We start from the raw sequence: 12,821 nt of genomic DNA, 5'->3' as shown, positions 1-12,821 counted from the left end.
GAAAAATTATACGTACAGCAGTTGAAGAAGAGTGTATAAAAAAAAACGGTGTGAACGAGAAAAAAAAAGAATACGTCATCAAAGAGTCGCGGACATTCAGTTACAAAATCGAAACGTTATTAATGTTCCATTTTCAAATCGGTCTACATCAACAAATATTGCTAACAATGTACAGACTGCTAATATAAGAACATTAGAAACCGTAAATCGTCCTTTAAGTCCAACTTCTTACGATTTAGTAAACAATTTAATAAATAATCCGGGAACATCTAATAATTCATCTTCATTTAGATTTATAGAAAATAACCATCAAAACAATGTTATTATTCACGATGCTCCATTACCATCAGAATCTCCACTACAAAAAAATTGTTATACACCGATTAATTCATTACTACCTACAACCACCGAACACCGTTTTCAAAATTTTGACCATGATTACTGTTCTTCCTCAATTTTAAATTGTAATACAGCTTGTATGTCTTTTACGGTTCCAAATTCATTACTTTTACCACCTGAAAATTTCCCAAATCAATATTCTAGCTCTGACCATGATTATTATGAAATGTCATGTCCGGAATCTACGTCACCACAACATCGTCATTGTGATCATAATTATAGCATGTCGAATGAATATTCTCACGTTACGACAACTGAAACTTTCAACGATAATGCTAATCCACGACAAATGAATAACAATGACAGTATTGATAGTACACTAGAACATTACATAGGTCAAATGAATGTAAAGTGTCGTCATTGTAATGCGAAACATTTTGTTGCTGAAAAAGTAGCTAATAGACATAATTCTTTTAACGACTGCTGTCGTCATGGAGAAGTAGTCTTAGAACCTCATCCAGAATTTCCTGAATCATTAAAATCTTTATTTTTGGGAACTCATACAAAATCAAAAAATTTTTTCGAACGCATTAGAAATTTTAATAGTTCATTTTCATTTGCGTCTTTCAATGCAAACTTGACCAATTTTTCATCTCAAAGATCTGGGCCGTATTGTTTTAAAATACAAGGACAAATTTATTATCAAGTGAATACATCATTATATCCACTTCCGAATGAATCTCCCAGTTATGGACAATTGTTTATCATAGATCCGACTGAATCAGCTCAGTATAGATCTGAGAGAAATATTGGTTGTGATGTAGATCTTTTAAAAGAGATTGATTCAACACTGCGGCAATATAACATTTTTGCTCAGTCATATCAAATGATGAAAGATGTATTGCAAAATAATTCAACAATTAATTTAGATGGAAAAGTAATTGAACCTGAATTAAATTTAATCTTTACTATTAAACCTGGTATGGATCTTTTTTTTTTTTAGAATTAGGGGAGGGAATATTAGAAGCCGACATTGAGCCAAGCACTCAGTCCTATTGGACCATTGTACTCAGCCCTTCTAGGTTGGTTACGTTATATATCTTGGAGATTGGCCAGGCCTGTCTGCTTCAAGAAGTGAGCAACTGTCCCACGCCAATCTCCTTTATATCCAATAGACTCTCCATCGCAGAAGCCTAGTAGGTCCTTTGGGGCTGTTGCTAGTTTTCTGCAATGGAGGATTAGATGTAGAGGAGTTTCCTCCTCCGATAGAGCATCTGGGGCACATCGAGTGATCTGAGATGCCTAGGCGTCTCAGATGCCTGCCGAGTTAGCCAGTGTCCTCTGATATACCCGACAGTTAGCCTTAGCAGCTTCTTGTCCAGCCCTATCAAGGACAAGCCTAATGTCTTGGAGGGTCCTTTAAAAGTGCCCTCGTATGCCATCATGCCTTTTGCCTCTGCCCACACTTCCTGAAACTTGTCGTTAGTCCATAGGGAAGCGTGTTGCTTTATGAGACTAAAAGGCACCGCTATGCTGATTACTGGTTCAGGGGTCTCTTTACGAGCTCCCACTTTCGCCAGCTCATTTGCTTTGTCATTTCCTGCGTTCCCGCTATGGCCCGGTACCCACAGTAGTTTGACTTTGTTATACTCTGCTAATTCATTTAGGGAGTCTATGCATTTTCGCACTAGTCTCGAGGACACTTCAGTTTGTTCTAGTGCCCTGAGCGCAGCGCAACTATCGCTGCACAGATGTATACGTGCTTGTTCCTGTGGTTGAGCTTAGAAATGTGCTCTACACAGGCCCAGATCGCGTATACCTCTGTCTGGAAAACCGACAGTGTCCCCTAGCCGCAGAGAGATTTCTGTTTTTGGTCTACTGCTATAAATTCCAGCTCCTGCCCCTTTGTCCGTTTTTGAGCCGTCCGTATACCAGACTAGCCCTATGGGACAGGATGCTCTTGTTTTCCTCGTCCCATTCCTGCCTACTTGGGATAAGGACCTTATATTGACGTCTGAAGTGGTAGCTTCGAGGGCTCATGTCTCCTCCTTGGGTTGGGAGGCTGACGAGACCCCTGTCCCTTCGGCTGGCTGCAGGTCCTGTTCTAGCCCTTGTCCAGTGTCCGTTAAAGAGCAATCTCATTGCTGTTTTCATAGCAAGAGCTTCTGCAGTGATATGCGGGGGCTCCAGGTTCAGGAGCGCCCCCATTGCTAAGGTAGCTGTGGTTCTTAGAGCCCCAGTTATCCCTAGCAACGACAGTCGGTAGACTTTTAGGAATGCCTTGATGTTGATGTTCTTCTTAAGCGGAGGCCACCATACAACAGAGGCAAAGGTGAGCTGTGGAACCAAGATCTGGTATGGATCTACGACGTTATAATTTTCAGAGAGTCAATGAAGTTGCTGCGGTGTTTTCAACTACAGCAGACGGTGAAATTCCCGAATCATATGTTACCATTCAAAATAAAACTACTAAATCTTTCCAATATTTAAGTACTATGGATCCAAACACCGAACCTTGGGTTTATCCTCTTTTTTATCCGTATGGTAATCGAGGTTGGCACAAGTCGATACCGTATACGATGAAAACTAATAGAAACATAACCCGTGCAGATTATTATAAATATAAATTAGCAATTTGGGACGATTTCAATGTATTTCTCATGGGACGTCGATTAACGCAACAGTGGATTGTCGATAGTTATGTAAAGATCGAAAAAGATAGATTGAATTATTGTAAATTGAATCAAAAGAAATTGCGGGCCGAATCGTATCAAGGTTTGGTAGACCATTTACAATCACGGAATTCTGATAGCAATACAGGCACCAATATAGGTAAAATTATTATTTTGCCATCGAGTTTTTCGGGTTCACCACGTAACATGATACAACACTATCAAGACGCAATGTCTATTGTTCGTAAATTTCGCAAACCTGATTTATTTATAACTATGACATGTAACCCGAAATGGCGTGAAATTACGGAAAATTTATTACCAGGCCAAAGCGCTTCAGATAGACCTGATTTGGTTGCACGTGTATTTAACATTAAAAAAAATGTTTTAATTGACATGATCGTGAAACAACACCTCTTTGGTCAAGTGGTTGCGTTTAATTGGGTTATTGAATTTCAAAAACGCGGTTTACCACATCTACATATGTTAGTTACATTAACTGCTGGCTGTAAAATAACAACATCTGAACGTGTTAATAAGTTAATATCAGCAGAGATCCCGAATCCTTTAAATGATCCTACTTTATTTGATATTGTTACGAGGAATATGTTGCATGGTCCCTGTGGAGATTGGTGTTTAATAAACAATATCTGCTCAAAAAAATACCCTAAGAGTTTCAGACATGAAACAACCATGGACGAAAATGGATATCCTTATTATCGTCGTCGGGATGAAGGAATAATATTCGAAAGACATGGTCATATATTCGATAACCGACATGTTGTACCGTATAATAAGACTTTACTAAAAACTTTTAATTGCCATATCAATGTAGAAGTTGTATCTTCTATTAAAGCCGTTAAATACTTATATAAATATGTTTACAAAGGCCATGATAAAGCAGGAATAACGATAAATGGAAGCATATCGAATACTAGACCGGAGCCAATGAGGACTCAAAATCAAACTTTGCAAAATGGTGGAAGCATACCGAATACTAGACCAGAGCCGACGAGAGTTCAAAATCAAAATTCGCAAAATAATATAAATAACAGTACCGTAAAAAATCATGATGAAATTCGTAATTTTGTTGACGCTCGCTATGTTGGTCCCGTTGAAGGTGCTTGGCGAACCTTATCAAAGGATCTACAAGATAAAAGTCATTCCGTCACCCGATTACCGGTACACTTACCTAATCAACAAAGTATCACTATTACTGATGATTATACCGATATCGATCTTCATGAAGCCATACAGAATCAATCTATGCTAATTGATTATTTTAAATTAAATGAACGTGACCCAAATGCTCGTCAATATATTTACAGTGATATTCCCCACCATTATGTTTTTAAAAAAGATAAAGATACGAAAATTTCATCTTGGCAACCCCGTAAAAGACAATTCAATGTCATTGGTCGTATGTATTTTATAAGTCCTGCACAAGTGGAATTATTTCATCTTCGATTGTTATTGCTCCATATTAAAGGTGCAACGAGTTTTGAGAATCTGAGAACAGTAAATGAAATTTTATGTGATACTTTTATGTCTGCATGTTTAGCAGCTGGACTTATCGAAGATGATCAAGAATGGAGAAAAACTTTGATTGAAGCGGTGGTGTGGATGATGCCACGACAATTGCGTTATTTATTTGTACGAATATTAATTCATTGTCAGCCACTCAAACCGGAAGAGTTATGGAATGAGTTTAAAGGACCAATGTCTGAAGATTTCAACAGAAATTTCGAACCAGAGGAAGCACAGAGAAGAGCTTATGTTCATATTAATTTTATACTTAATCGTGAAGGTCACAACGTTCTAAAGTTCTCAAGCATGCCACAAATTGACGATATTGATAATATAATGCCCGATGATGAATTATTACAATCCCAAGGACAAGAGAACCCACAATTACACTACAATAAGCTTAATGCCCAACAAAAAGAAATAGTAGATCTTGTAGTAAATTCATTAAATAACAATGTTCTTATTACTTCCTCTCCGAATTGTATTTACATAGACGGGCCCGGTAGTTCTGGAAAAACTTTCATTTACAAAATATTGCATCAAATACTGACAAATGACAACAAACAAGTTTGTACAATGGCGTACACTGGTATTGCAGCAACTCTATTACCCAATGGGAAGACTGTACATAAAACTTTTGGCTTACCTGTACCAATGTTTTCTGATTCAAGCTCACATATAAAACCTAATTCTAAGCAAGGACAATATTTAAAGAATATTGACGTATTTATTTGGGACGAGGCTCCTATGTCACCTAGATACGCCTTAGAAATAATTGACCGAACATTAAGACACATAATGGATAATGATATTCCGTTTGGTGGAAAGTTAATGATCTTAGGTGGAGATTTTCGTCAACTACTTCCTGTACAACCACATGCTACTCGCAGTGAAACGGTCAATCTTTCGATTAAATTCAGTTTCTTATGGAAATACTTTCGAAAATTTTCGTTAACGCAAAACATGAGAGCACTGCCAGACGAGAAAGAGTTTATCGAATTTTTATTAAATATAGGTGACGGAACTCTCAATAATTGTGATGATCAAGTTAGTCTTCCTGACATGTGTTTTACATCAACGGATGATAATATTGTTGAAAATGTTTATGGTGCAATTATCAGAGGTAAGCGTTATAATGAACTTACATCAACTGTCATTTTATCGGCCAGAAATATAGATGTTGATGTCATTAATAAGCAAGTAATTGAACTCTTAGAATTTGGCACGGAGAAGACTTATGCGGCCATTGACAGCACAGAAAATTGTGACAATGGAAGTATGGATGAAGCTTTATTACCAGAGTATTTAAATACATTGAATCCACCTAATTTTCCGCCGTATGAACTTGAATTACGTCAATATTCAATAGTTATGTTGATTAGAAATTTAAATCTAAGTGAAGGACTTTGTAATGGTACAAGGATGATCATCTTAGAGTTAGCCGACAATCTCTTAAAGTGTAAAATTTTATCAGGTGATAGATCTGGAGAAATTGTTTTTATCAATAGACTAACATTATATTGTGAAAATACATATCCTTTCACTTTCAAGAGACGACAGTTTCCAATTAGAGTAGCATTCTGCATGACCATTAACAAAGCCCAGGGTCAGACATTCGAAAAAATTGGAGTTGATCTCACTAAAGATGTTTTTAATCATGGTCAACTTTATGTTGCTTTTTCACGAGTCAGATGCTGGACATCATTACAAGTATACTTCGCTCATAATAAGAAAGATAAAACGGTTAAGAACATCGTTTATAAAGAAATCTTTTCGTAAGTCCTATCAAACAAAATTAGTACTTTTATCGAAAGATTAATTTGAACTATTTATTTTATTTATTCAAATAACTTTACAAAGAATGATTGCGATAAATTTATATAATCCCTGTATCCTTACACGCAATCATTCACAGATACGTAAGCATATAGGCATAACAACCTACGTAATAAATGCAGAATCCCAATCCAGTAATACTTTCCATTGTGCTTCTTCTCTATTTTTTTTTGCATTTACTCTTATAGTAACATATGAATCATATACGTACACTCCACCAATTAAGTTTAGACGAATATCCATTCATAAAAACACTGACACTCGATAGTCTACATCAGAGTTGTATGCTATAATGCTAATCTAAACAAATTGTCTTCTCGAATACAATACACACATACGATACCTGTTCGTACATTAAAAAAATGAATAGAATTATAAAAATTTATTAATACAATTTTAAATTCATACGCTATCCTGAACTTAACATCATTTATACGTATACAAGTGCAGAAAATCATCCATAAAGCAACAAAAAAAGACACAATAACACGTGTTAATGAGCTCCCGTGTTAATCATTTCCTCTGCCAATTTTACTGCCTATCTTACAAAAATGTTAACAATTATAGACACACCAAAAAAAAGAAATGGACACGTTATCATGTGATTGAAATTCTTTATAAATATCGTGGAAAAAAAATTAAAAATATGCAAAAAAAGGAATACACAAAAACACCTGTTAATGAGCGCCCGTGTTGAACGTTTTTGTGTCAATTTTTTTTATTGCTCAATTTACAAAAACGGTAACAGTTATGAACACAACAAAGAAATGAAATGAACATTTCACTTAGCAAAAAAAGAAATACACTAAAACACCTATTAATAATTGCCTGGGTTGCGTTTTGTCTATTTTATTATTTTTGCCTGCTTTTACAGAAATGTTAACATTTCAAAACGCAGTTAATCAAATGAATCTATTTGTTAACAAATCCTTAACGTTATTTATAAATAATTACATAAATCTATTCATCGTAAACAATCAACGAAATACACTTATATTCCACTTTTTAATGTTCCGTTTTTAAAAAATGCGCTACTGCTTTCTGATCACGTGGTTAAAGCATTGGGTGAATACCTCGAAAACACCAGTACTTGCAATTTCAAAATGGCAGAACCTATAACGTTACCATAACATAACTTAGTCACAGAATCAAACCAATATACACGCGCGCTTGCGCGCGTCAACAATACTAGTTTAGATAATAATACGAAGATTAATAAGGAAAATCTAGTAGAGTTACATGGAATAGCTAATGTTCCGGTATATACTTTAGGTAGCGTACGAATTAAACTATTCGGAAAGCAGGCTGTATGTCACGTGGTTCCCGAAGAGATGCCCATTCCCCACGCCGGTTTGGTAGGTTCGGAATTTTTCGCGACACACGGTGCAAAGATCGATTACGAAAATAAAACACTCGAAATAGGTAACCAAAAGGATCTGTTTAAACAAGCTAATAGGGTAACGAATGGGGTTATGTATATACCACCGCGTAGCGAGTCGACATTTTATGTTAAGGTCAATAGTCCCCAAATCAGAGAAGGTTATATTCCTAAGCTAAAACTATGTTAAGGGGTATTCGCGGGAAGTTGTTTAGTCTCGGTAAGAAACAATCGCGCTTATCTCCAGATTTACAATACTACGGAGGACGAGGTGGCAATTAGAATTCCCATGTTAACTGTCCGTGAGGTAGAGAGAATAGGAATATCCCCTACCGTTGATCAGGAGAATCTACATAAAAGTCATAATATAACTAAACGTATCTTTAACATTGTAAAAGATAATAAGGAAATATGCGGATAGGTTTTATATAACCGGGGAACCTCTAAGCTCCTCCGGAAACTATTCACATAGAATACCCACACACAGCGATCGTCCAATAACAATTAAACAGTATAGAATTCCACAGGCCCTTAAGGCAGAATTAGATAATCAGGTCAGGGAAGGATTGAAAACAGGCGTCCTCGCACCGTCAGAGTCACCTTATAATAGTCCTGTTTGGATCGTACCAAAAAAGGCAGATTCACAGGGGAATAAACGTTGGCGCGTAGTAATAGACTTCAGGCTACTAAATAAGGAAACTATAACAGACGCGTACCCTCTGCCTAATATTACGGACATACTGGACCAGTTAGGAGGATCCCTGTATTTTTCTGTTTTTGATTTAGCTTCCGGCTACAATCAAATTGAAATGGACCCAAAAGATCGACATAAGACCGCGTTCTCGACCCCTCAAGGGCACTGGGAATATCTCAGAATGCCTTTCGGTTTGAAAAACGCGCCGGCCACATTTCAAAGACTGATGGACTCAGTTCTAACCGGATTACAGGGCACTGCCCTTTTTGTATATTTAGACGATATTATTGTGTTCGCCCGGAGCTTAGAGGAACATGAGGAAAAACTAGATGAACTAATGCTAAGACTACGAAAAACTAATTTACAACTCCAACCCGATAAGTGTGAGTTCCTTAGACCCGAAGTGAACTATTTAGGACACATTATCAGCAGAGAAGGATTGAAACCCGACCCTAATAAACTTATAGCCGTCAGGAAATTTCCCATACCTAAAAATCAACGAAACATTAGGGAGTTCTTAGGTCTAACGGGGTATTATCGTAGGTTTATAAAAAATTATGGTTCAATAGCTAAACCGTTGACCAGATTGCTAGAAAAGGATAGGGAGTTCGAATGGTCCGAGTCGGCTGAGACTGCATTCGAACTATTAAAAGAAACATTATGTACAGCACCAGTGCTACAATATCCAGACTACGATAAACCTTTTATAATCACTACCAACGCGTCAGAGATCGCGATCGGCGCCGTATTATCACAAGGGGAAATCGGAAAGGATCGGCCGGTTGCTTATTTTTCACGAGTTCTAAGGGGACCCGAATTACGGTACGACACGTATGAAAAGGAAGCGCTAGCAATAGTACAGGCGGTTAAACATTTCCGGCCATATATATATATATATGCGATCGTTCACTGTAGTGACCGATCACAAACCTTTAATTTGGTTCAAATCCGCGAAAGATGGGAACGCTCGAATTCTTAAATGGCGTCTCCGCATCGCCGATTACGATTATAAGGTAATATATAAACCAGGAAAAATCAACCTCAATGCTGACGCTCTATCTCGGAACCCAATAGAAAGTGTAAATGTCACGACAAGAGCCCAGAGAGCCAAGGAACGCCCTCTGGACGACAAAAGTCAGGAAAAAATTACTAACACCGCGGACCCTGCTAAACAGGGTCAGCCTCTAACTATTTCTTCAGAAGTTCCTACAACTTCTGATAGTCTATCTAAGGTCTCGAACCCTGCTAAACAGGATCAGCCTCTAACTATTTCTTCAGAAGCTCCTACAACTTCTGATAGTCTATCTAAGGTCGAGAACCCTACTGAACTGGGTCAACCTCTAAGCGTCTTAAAGAATTCTACTAAATTACAGGAAAAATCAGGTGGTACCACCAGGAGGCGTGGTAGACCACCAAAAATTCGGGAAATACCTATTAAAGGAGAATCCGATCAAGAAGATCTGATACCTTCTGTAGACCCCGAATATGACTCGACACGGATTCGGATGACTCCGTTGAGTCAGAACACTCTAACGAAAATAACGCGAAAAAAGGAAATAATAAAAATTCGAACATTATCCTAGTAAAGGATTTGTTCGAATGCAGAAATGATAATTTAGTTTACTTCTTAGATGAGAGAGGAGAACCATGTGATACAGGTTCTCGCACTCTCAAATCTTTTCATAAATTACCTAAAGTCGGATCCATAGGCACTGGTCAAGTGCATTGGACTAAACGAGGCAGTAACAATTATTTCGGTCTAGTAATACGAGGATCCAGGGGGGAATCGTCATTAATTATTCAAAGTAATATAGCTAAATGCCTAGTAAAACTAAAGGGAATTTTGAGGGACAAGAACGTTCAAACTTTTTCTATCGCGGTAACCGAGTTTATCGAGAATATCCCTTGGGGGGATATTCTCTCGTTAATCCAGGACATCTACGATGGTACAACTATAAAAATCATCGTTTGTCTTGGGACAATCCACTACGTTCCTCGAGAAGAACGTGACCGGGTCTTTTTCGAAGCTCACATGTCTCCGATAGGTGGACATAAAGGGGTTTCAAAGACCTATAATCGAATTAAGTCTAATTACTATTGGGAAAACCTCAAACAGGATATCCAGATTCGTATTCAACAGTGTCTGGAGTGCCAATTAAAAAAATTGGTACGTGTAAAAACGAAACAATCTATGCTGATTACTGACACGCCAGGCACTGTATTTGAAAAAATAGCGATGGATATAGTAGGACCTCTACCCCGCACTAAATCTGGAAATGAATACATTTTGACAATCCAGGATCAGCTTTCCAAATTTTGTATGGCGTGCCCATTACAAGATATGTTAGCAATTACGGTCGCGGACGTATTCATAAAAAAATACATAAGTATTTTTGATGCCCCTAAGGCACTATTGACCGATCAAGGTCGAAATTTTATAAGTAGTTTCATGCAGCGCGTCTGTAAGCGTTTCAAAATTAAACAAATACAAACCACGGCTTTCAGACCCCAATCTAATGGTTCACTGGAACGATCCCATCACGTTTTAGGGGAATATCTTAAACAATATATCACCAAACATAACGAATGGGACAATTCGCTCGAATTGGCCACTTTTTCTTATAATACCTGCGTACATGAAGGGACCCGGTATACTCCCTTCGAGTTAGTATTCGGAAAGGTTGCCCGAGTTTCCTCTAGTGAACCCTTGCATGAACTTGATCGATTGCCCACCTATGACGATTATATAGTTAAATTAGTTGAACGGTTAACGCAAATTCGCAAATTAGCTCGCGAAAATCTAATAGGCGCAAAGTGGAAATCAAAAGAATTACATGACAGAAAGCTAAAACCTGTCGAATTTAATCCCGGGGATAGGGTTTTCCTTTTAAAGGGGCCTAAGCCACATAAATTTGGGGACCACTATGACGGACCCTATGAAATCGTGGAGGTTTTTCCTAATGGTAATATTAGCATCAAGATAGAAAACCACGATAAAGTGGTCCATCCCAATAGACTAAAGAAAACCCAACTCGAAACTAGGAAACCGACCAAAACCAAACCTAAAGTCGCGGATCCCGATCCGGACTTTAGACCATAAATGATTGTTCTCTGTTACAGATGAGGCTCACACAATACATATTTTTGCTCATGGCTATCACCCAGTGGGAGTCCGCCAGCGCAATCATAGGGTATGATTGCGGGAGTAAAATTCTGAACATGACAACGATATCGTTGGTCGACATTGATGACTGTGAGCTTGGAGAGGAGAAAGTTGAGACATTTTTGCTAGAAATTGCACTTCTATAATTAAACGAATATGAGCATACGAAAATCATTCAATGTAAAGTCGAAATAAACCGGGTACATTGTGGGTGGCAATCCTACAATTATATTGTTAACCAAGGGGTAAACGAATATATTTTTCCTATTTCTCGCGAAATGTGCCAGGTCGCGCACGACCATGGTACATTTCGTATTGGTAACACGGTTTTTGACGGCCTTACGCCAAATGTGACGTCGGTTCGTAATATAACACTAGCGGGAAGTGTTAATAATAATGGGGATTGTACCAACGCGCAATACAGCGATCCTTTTGGTACTTGGAATAGCGTATTTGTAGTCAGGACTGTTAAAATTACAATTAGATCTGGGACTACTCGCGTAAAGGTCGCGGAAGATAAAGTTTACCTTCCGTCAGGTACCAATTGTAAACTAAGTAAAGGAAATTGTATTGATCCTGAAAACGGATACACCTTTTGGAATACATTACCTCGCAAGTATTGTATTCCCGAAACTTATTCTATTTTATACCGTGGTTATGCCACTAAATTGAAATTAACTAAAGAAACAGTGTATACACTCAGTGTGAGAGATACCAGTTTCTCGCTAAGTACGACGGGAGTTGAGACCTCTTGTGGATTACCGATTATCAAAACTGAACATCCGAAATTGTATATAGTTGAAAGTAAAGATTTAGGACTTTTGGAAAAAAATAATATAGTAGAATCAGATTTAGATATTTTTCTTTACGTTAATGCTAAGTTCATTTACGTGGAAAGATACATCAGGTCTCATGCCCAGTCGTTATACGTAGATGTAATTAAGAAACGATGTACATTAGAAAAGGAGGTGCTAAAAAACACACTCTCGATTGCGTCTACACAACCGGATAAGTTCGCCTAACGCTACATGGAAGGACCTGGATACATGGCTGTGGTAGCAGGGGAAGTAGTACACATAGTCCAGTGTGTACCGGTCGAGGTCAAAATTCAACACAAGGAAGCCTGCTACAACCGGATACCAATCCAGCGGGGAAATCAAAGCTTGTATCTCACTCCGCGTACGCACGTGATCACTAATTACGCAACAGAAT

Source organism: Cotesia glomerata, unplaced genomic scaffold, assembly GCF_020080835.1.
Source record: "Cotesia glomerata isolate CgM1 unplaced genomic scaffold, MPM_Cglom_v2.3 scaffold_13, whole genome shotgun sequence".
Classification (NCBI taxonomy): domain Eukaryota; kingdom Metazoa; phylum Arthropoda; class Insecta; order Hymenoptera; family Braconidae; genus Cotesia; species Cotesia glomerata.
This window is presented reverse-complemented; position numbering follows the sequence as displayed.